Source organism: Danio rerio, chromosome 1 (genome assembly GCF_052040795.2).
Source record: "Danio rerio strain M-AB ecotype USA chromosome 1, GRCz13ab, whole genome shotgun sequence".
NCBI lineage: Eukaryota > Metazoa > Chordata > Actinopteri > Cypriniformes > Danionidae > Danio > Danio rerio.
In genome coordinates, this window is record NC_141021.1 from 4129879 (window position 1) to 4139024 (window position 9146).

Consider the following 9146-nt stretch of genomic DNA (forward strand, 5'->3'; position numbering starts at 1 on the left):
TCCTCAGTTATTTCCGCGCAAAGGGCGGCAGAATAGAGAGGGTGGTGTCCGCGACACCTTCCTCCCTCAGCACCCGCGCGTCCTCAGTTATATCCGCGCATAGGGCGGCAGAATAGAGGTCCGCGACACCTCACTTTATTTTCATAACCGTTTTCACATTAGGGTTGAGGGCGGTGTGATCGTCCTCTGCCTAGAGCGGCAGTTCAGCTTGCTCCGGCCCTGTGTGGGTGTGTCGTTTCATGCGTGTGTTACAGGTATGAACGGCACTGGATGATCCGCATTTCGTGCTGATGATGTTGGCTGTTGACGCTGGGTTTGCGCCACCAATCGCTGGTCGGCGTATCGTTTAAAAGCCGAGCCCAAACTGCAATGGCAATCTCTCTCTCTCTATCTCTTGCTCCTTCTCGCTCTTACTCTTTCTGTGGGTCTCTGTGAGGACATTCTCTCTTGCGAGGGCTAGTCTGAGAGAACGAGCTTTGCCAACGCAATCTCATGGCAATTTGTAACTTTTTGATTTAGTGGCTAATTCGGATGAATTCGTAAGATCTAATTCGTACAATTTAGTACGATTTGGTCATCACTCAATGACGGTTGGGGTTAGGTGCCACGCCTCCTTTTTAAAACCGTTTATTTTCGTACCACTGAACTCATACGAATTAGCCACTAAAGGAGTGTAGGAGTAAGTTGCTGATATACATACACAACATCAAGATTCATCTTTGTATAAGTTCATTAGGTTTAGTAGAGTGTGCTGCTTTGTGTTTTGTTTTTAGTTAGAGTAGTTTAGTTAAGACGTTTGGTATGTTGAAGATGTTTCTTTTAATGCTTTTCTTATCATATTTAGTTTAGTTTGTTGAAAACAGTAACTGAGTTTTGTTATATTTATTTCTTTAATTTATTTGACACCAAGGTAATTCATCATTTATTTATTGTAAATATTTTTCTTTCACTGTACAATTTATTTTCACTGGTCTCACTAGAAGTATGGGCAATAAGCAATTGGACAGTAGCAGACTCTGAAATGAGACGCAGATCGGGGTATGGGGGGGAAAAGGACTAAAGAGCGGGGTCTTTAATTAAATTTAAGGACATCTTGTTGTCCAACCTTTAAAAAAAGCATCCAAAAGCAGACAGACAGCTTCTGTTGTTAAATAATAATAATAAAAAAATGAAATTAGATTATTCTAACCTAAATATGAATTAAAAATGTTTATTTTTCCAAATATAATCGTGAAATATAAATTAATTAGCAACACAATGAATAAAAATTTAAATCTATACGACATTTATTACTAGTTTTACACTATCTCAGTAAGAAAACGGCAATCTTAAGAGCTGTCCAACCTTCAAAAGAGCATCCTAAAGCAGACAAATGCCCGACGGACAGCTTGTGTTGTTGTCTGCTTTCACTTTGGCTCGCTCCGATTCGCACACTGCAAATGCACACACACCATTGGCCGTGGAGACTAAATTATTGATTTGTTGTTTTTTTATAGCGTTATGATAGGCCACCCTGTAACACATCCCTCATAAAAACTGCATTAGTGTTTGTGTCTCCAGTGGCAGCCTATGGCATCCTCCACGCTCCCCAAAATAGATCCGCACTTTCCCCTCGGACAGTTGTGGATTTGCAAGTTAATGCCTAAAACAAAACGGAGCAAACGCTTCAGCGGCGTCTCCTCGATAAGCACACGCTGATTTAATGAATGTGGCAGCGCTCGATGAACTTCTCAATTTTTGCCACCACGATTTCTAGCACCAAAGGCAAAAACATCAAGTCTGAAAAATCTGTGTGTCATTACTGGCTTTAAAGTGAGGAATGCTGTAATTAGCATTTCTGTAATTCAAGTTAATGGAAGTATGAGTGAGATTAATAAGCATTGTTCTTTAATCTTAGACAAAAGTAGGTGCATTGATAAATACTATACATACAGTGGACAAAATAAGTACTGAACACGTCATGTTTTTGCTGGGATTAAATTTTTCTAAAGGAGCTGTTGACATGGAATTTAACCAGATTTTGGAAAAAACCAAACAATACAAACAAAAAAAAATCTAAAAATCAAGTTGTGTGTAATGACATCAACAGAGTGTAAAAATTTTAATGCTTCTGTGGGTCTCGTCTGTTAAATCTGAGCTTTATTTTGTATTTTCTATTGGATTCGAGTCAGGTGATTGGCTGGGCCATTCTACAGCTTGTTTTTCTTTCTCTGAAAGCATTTGAGAGTTTCCTTTGCTGTGTTTTGGATCATTGTCTTGCTGAAATGTCCACCCTGGTTACATCTTCACAGATGTTGGACTGAAGATGCTTACAGTATATTAATTTACAATAATGAAGGGTAGAGGGTTGCTAAAGAACTACTGAGAGATTTCAGCTGCTGTCTGGGCTTTCCATGTCTTTCTGCACCTTCCTTTCTTCATGTGTTTAATACTTTTTTCCTGCATCATTTCATTTCATTTTGCATAACTTCATTTGTAAACTAATAAGATTGGTTTCTCTGCATGTATGAATTACCAACATCTGGGGAAAATTTCAAGTCAATGGCACCTTTAGAAACATGTTTTCTGAGAAAAACAGTGACGTGTTCAATACTTATTTCCCCCACTGTAAGTATTACAGCACACTCAAAAATATGTTTTTGCTGCTACTCATTTAAAATAAGTAGAATCAACACAATTCTTGAGTTTTTGCAAGCAACGAAATTCTTTTACGTTTAATTCTCTCAAATTTCTATAAATTGTTAAGTTAACAATCAATGTGTCGGGACCACATGAAGGAATTTTGTGGAACCCAGCATTTTTTTTTTTTACAGTCTAATGCATATAAAAAAATATTACGGGTATAAAATAAAGGGGTCCAACACCGTTTGTCCAAACACAAACTGAGCGACCGTCTGTCCGACTGAATGATTGACTGGGCGGCCGGCCAATCGGCCGACCAACCCTCCTTCCTCTCCTCCTCCTTCCCTAAACCCAAGCAAAGATTTACAAAAGCTGTCCAGAAAAAGAAAACCCACGTCTGATTTTGACCGCCTTTTCGAATTTTACCGCATTCTCACCCCGTTACGAACTTGGATATTGGATTCTGATTTAGTTTTTTGTCTTACCTGATTTCTGGAACCGCTCTTCCCCGGACTCAAACCCGGTCGTCGCGGCCGGCTCCCCTTCCGGCCTCCGCTCCGTCGATGTAACACAACGAGCTAACCAAACAAACTGGTTGCAACGGGAAAGCCCACCACACGGAGGTGAGCCGTCAGCCGCAGAGCGCGAAGAGGAGCGGCGTCACACCACGCCATATCGGTCGCTTGAAAAAATTAAATGCAGCCATACGTACCTCCGGCCACGTAAATTGCAGCCTCCAGAAAAGTCCGCGGGGTTACGTTTTCAGAATGAGCTTGGGTTGGTATCATTGGAAAGAAGACACTCTGGGCTTTTTTATCCATCATCTAGAAGTTGTAATGCTCAAAATGAAAAAGGTTATTTATGCTTAAGTAATGTAAAAAAATTGCACCGCACTAAACATTTTTGGAGGAAAGATCAAGCTCCCATAATGCAATTCAAAAGCTCATATAAACAAAAAACTAAAAACAAAACATGAAATGGCAAAATACAGACATCTTTAGGGATATTTTTAACAGTGTAGGATTAGAGATGCGGAATATGATCAAACTTTATAACTACTAATGAACACACAATCTCTTACTAATAGGCATGTAATAAGCCAGGAGTTAATAGTATGAATTGTGACCTAAAGTGTTACCAGTGTGACGAGTAAAACAATTTCAGTAACTTAATAAACTACTAGTAGGGTAGAAGCTGGGTTTGGGTTTTGGGTAAGATTATGGATGCAGTATAAGACCATACTTTATAGCTAATAATGAATAATTCATGTCATACTAATAGACAAGCAGAAACACATAACATACACACACATACAATTATGCACACACACATGCACACCCACACAAACACATAACATACACACACACATACAATTATGCACACACACACATATACATAACATGTACACATGCACACACACACACAAACATGCATGCATAATTACACAAACACATAACATGTACCATACACACACACGAACACACACTAATGCAGGCTCACACACATACATAATATGTTTATACACACACACACACACATCACAAAGACACACACACAAAACACACGCATGCACGCACACAAACACATAACACGTACCATACACACACACAAGCACACTCACATATATGTAACATGTTCACATGCACACACTTCACATACACGCACACACACAAACACACGCATACACACTCACGCAAACATATACACATAACATGTACACATACACACATCATATGCACACACACCCAAACACAACACACAAGAAAACACACCCACACAGACACATGCACACACATACCGCATACTCACACACACACAAGCATGTGCACACACAACCACACACAAACACTTGCCCACATATACACAAACACACAGGCAAATGTTGACAGACACGCACACTTATACACACACATCATATGCACACACAAACACACGAGAAAACACACCCACACAGACACATGCATGAATATCATTATTATTATTATTATTATTATTAGCAATATCATGAATTGTGACCTAAACTAAAGTGTTCCCACAATTTAATCTGCAACAGGAAGAGTCTGCTTAACATCTCATCTTCTGGAGAGCGACCGCTTTTTCCCAGACACTCACAGTCTATACCTTCCCTGAACCAGGGCTTCTGGGCAAACCCAACTCAGACATGTGGCCAGTATAAATTATTAAGCCCTCATTGCTTATTCCGCCTGCCTGTCCTCATCTTTGCTCTGTGTAATGGAGGCCCTGATGGCGAGGGAGAAAGGGAGCGCATGCATTTGCATCTCCAGCATCCTCCAAAATGCTCTGGACTCGGAGTGCAGGGATATTACCTGTTTACTCGGCGTCTGAGCGGCGGCCGGCGTTTTGTTTGAGGTCGGCAGACTAATATGCGGTGTCGCCGAGAGGATCAAGGTTTCGAGAATGGGGCTTTTTACGATTCAGAGTCATAATCCAGCCATGAGGGAGCAGGGCTCGACCCCGAGGGTAGAGGTGGAGATTGTACAGGCGAGGAGGAGACGCCTGGGGAACCGCAGATGCATGTAAATTGGAGAGACTGAAAGGAGTGTGTGAGTTTCAGAAAAAAAGGGAGTTTGGGAGTATAGGTGGCTTCTGCATGCTGGATACTTTCCAAAAATGTGAGATGGGAAAATAGGACGTTGAGTTATTTTAATCTAAACTGCTTGCTTTTGTACTTAAGAATAGGATCGTACAGTGTTTTATAACTTAAAGATGCTTTAGTTGCAGAAATCCAAATATTTGAGTATCGGGATTAAGTCCAGCACACATTGTTCACGCAAAACAACAAGTTAACATATTTTGAAGATTTCTTTTATGTAGAAATGAAATATATGAGATCATTGGGGATGAGAAAATCATACTAAACTGCACAAATAAAACCGTACAAATTAGCCACTAAGGGTGACGCAGTGGGTAGCACCTTCGCCTCACAGCAAGAAGGTCGCTGGTTTGAGCCTCGGCTTAGTTGGCGTTTCTGTGTGGAGTTTGCATGTTCTCCCTGCGTTCGGGTGGGATTCCTCCGGGTGCTCCGGTTTCCCCCACAGTCCAAAGACATGCGGTAAAGGTGAATTGGGTAGGCTAAATTGTCCGTAGTGTGTGTGTGAATGAGTGTATGTGAATGTTTCCCACAGATGGGTTGCAGCTGGAAGGGCATCCGCTGCGTAAAAACTTGCTGGATAAGTTGGCGGTTCATTCCGCTGTGGCGACCCCAGATTAATAAAGGGACTAAGCCAACAAGAAAATGAATGAATGAAATTAGCCACTAAATCAAAAAGTTGCGAATTGGCGAAAGAACGTGTTGAATATATACAGCTGAAATCAGAATTAATAGCTCCCCTTTGATTTTTTTCTTTTTAAAATATTTTCCAAATGATGTTTAACAGAGCAAGAAGTTTTTCACAGTATGTCTGATAATATTTTTTTTTTCTGGAGAAAGTCTTGTTTGTTTTATTTCGGCAAGAATAAAAGCAGTTTTTAATTTTTTTATGAAGCATTTTAAGGACAAAGTTTTTAGCCCTTTTAAGCTATTTTTTTTCAGACTGTCTACAGAACAACCATCGTTATACAATAACTTGCCTAAGTACCCTAACCTGCCTAATTAACCTAGTTCAGCCTTAAATGTCACTTTAAGCTGTATAGAAGTGTCTTGAAAAATATCTAGTTAAATATTATTTACTGTCATCATGACAAATACATATATTAATAAATATATAATCAACACGATCTTTCACCAATCCATAACTTTTTGTTTTAGTGGCTAATTCCTACGATTTCATTTGTGCAATTTAGTGTGATTTGCATGTTAGTAATGTGTTACGTAATGCATTACTTTTAAAAAATGAATTAATAACATTTGAGTTACTTAAAAAAAAATGCAAGTTACTTTTTGGTTTAACTTCAATAAAGATGCAGGCCAGAGCCTTACATTTCTGCATTGAAAACATTTTCATTATTTTGAACTCAACAAAGAAAAGTAAAAGGGAATCGTTGTTAAAGTTTTATTAGGTGAAAAATAGACACAACTTCCTCTTTAAAAATATATATATAAAATAAATAACATATATCAATTTAAAGTAAGATGAGTATATATGTACAGTTGAAATCAGAATTATTAGCCCACCTATGATTTCTTTTTCTTTTTTTTATTTACCAAATGATGTTTAACAGAGCAAGGAAATTTTCACAGTATGTCTAATAATATTTTTTCTTCTGGAGAAAGTCTTATTTGTTTTATTTCAGCTAGAATAAAAACTAGAATTTTTTATTTTTTTTTTTTGTCTTTTTTTATATATTTATATTAATATATATTATTTAATATAAATTTTTTTTTGGCACTTTTTTAGGCTTTATTGCAATGTTTATCTCTATGGATAGCAAATTTACTAAGCCAATAGCAGAAAAAGTAAAGAGAAATAGCAGACACATTAATTTAAACATTCAAAAATATGTATAGCTTTGGGGTCAGGAAGTTCTCTGAAGATAATATACTACATTATTATGTTTTATGTGGCGATGAAGTGGCACAGTGGGTAGCGCTGTCACTTCACAGCAAGAAGGCCGCTGGTCCGAGCCTCGGCTGGGTCGGTTGAATTTTTCATTCAATCATTTTCCTTCCTTTCCTTTCTCTATTTCAGAGGTGGCCACAGTGGAATGAACCACCAACTACTCCAGCATCTAGCACTGGGTAACACCCATACACACACTATGGACGATTTAGTATAATCAATTTACCTATAGCGCATGTGTTTGGACTGTTTGAGAAACCGAAGCACCCATGGAGGAAACTGACCCACCGTGACTCGAACCAGTGACCTTGCTGTGAGGCAACAGTGCTAACCACTGAGCCGATGTGTTGCCCCGATATGCTTCCCATCACAGATAAAAAACAAACCTGAAATACAGTTTGAGCTAGTGTCTAATCAATGGCGCTTCTTTCCATGGTAAACATCTGCTTCATGCACCTGTTAATTTGCCAGAATGAGTCTGCCTGAGCTCGTAACGTTGCGAATGTTCACTTATAATTGCACAATAATTTTCTCTCACAATCAGGTGTTTTTTCAGCTTCGGCATTTTATTTATTTATTTATTTATTTATTGACAACCCTTTTCTTTTTGTTCCTTTCAAAAATCAAAGACAAGCACAATAAAAAAACACCCATTATGAGTAAATTATTTAATTATTACATATGTTCAATCTCAAAATGCAATAAGGAACTATAATAACGGATTGATTTTCATAACAAGGAACACACGTGTTTATCAGTAAAGCAAAGAAAACTCTCGTGTAATGTTTTGTCAACCTTTTAATCATTTAATCAACCTGAGATTAAATGATGTTTAAAGAAAACAGATAATAATTAAAGCAGACATCAGTTCCTGATCCTTTTTATTGTTTGTTATTCCTATTCACCTTGTGTAAATACTAGGACTGCACAATATTCAGCATCGATATTGCAATGTGCTCATCTGCAATAGTCACATCGGAAGATCTGCAATTTCAATTATAGTCGACCAGGAGCTATAACACATCTGATTCGTTAAATCGCAGCTAAGTTTAACCACAATGAAGTTCAAGTTTATCATTAGCATGTGCTTTTAAGGCTAAGATGACAGTAAATAATATTTGACTATTTTCACCACACTAGTATTCAGCTAAACGTGACATTTAAAGCCTTTAAGGTGCTTTATGTAAGTTTTTGGACTCTTCTAAAGCATAAAAACACCATAATATGTTTGCAGATATTTAAGAAACATGCTAAGAGAACATTCTTAAAAAAACATATCTAAAAACAATGTTGAAGTCGGATATTCTGCTTTGAAAATGTGCATTACGTGCTGGAATGTCTGTCTTTGTTTTGGTCATTTAACCCGCCCAGTGCCAGTTTAATTATATTATATTTAATTATATTTGAATTTTGAATCTAGCACCCAACAAATGTCCTTATTTAGAAAAAAAGTGAAACTTATAAAAACTAAATTAAAACTAAGGCCATGTCCACACTAATCCGGATAAACGGAGTTTTCCTCTAAAAACGCTTCACGTCCACACTGTCGTTTCTATTCGTTTTCCAAAACTTTGTCATCCACATTGAAACGACTACCAATGCTTTCAACCTGTACTGCGCATGCGTGAAACGTAAGACGCTTCGTCACGCGTCATTTCCGGCTGACGTTTATTTTCTTTCCGGCTCTTTGAAACGTTGCGGCAAAATGTCAAGGAAAAGCACAGAGTTTTTTAAATGGACTGTCAATGAAGTAGAGTTGCTGCTTCGAGTAACACATGAATACAAAGTTGCAAAAGAGAGTGGAAATGTAGACTGGGAGACGTGCCAAAACAAATACGCAGATATACTGGACCGCTTTAAAGAACAGTTTCCTGCTGATGACGCTGCTTACCCTCACAGTAAGGACGACATCACTAAAATCATAATCACAACGAAAATAAAGTAAACGAATTAGTAACATGACTGAGTGTCACATGACAAAAACGCGTCATCGTTTTCGAAAGA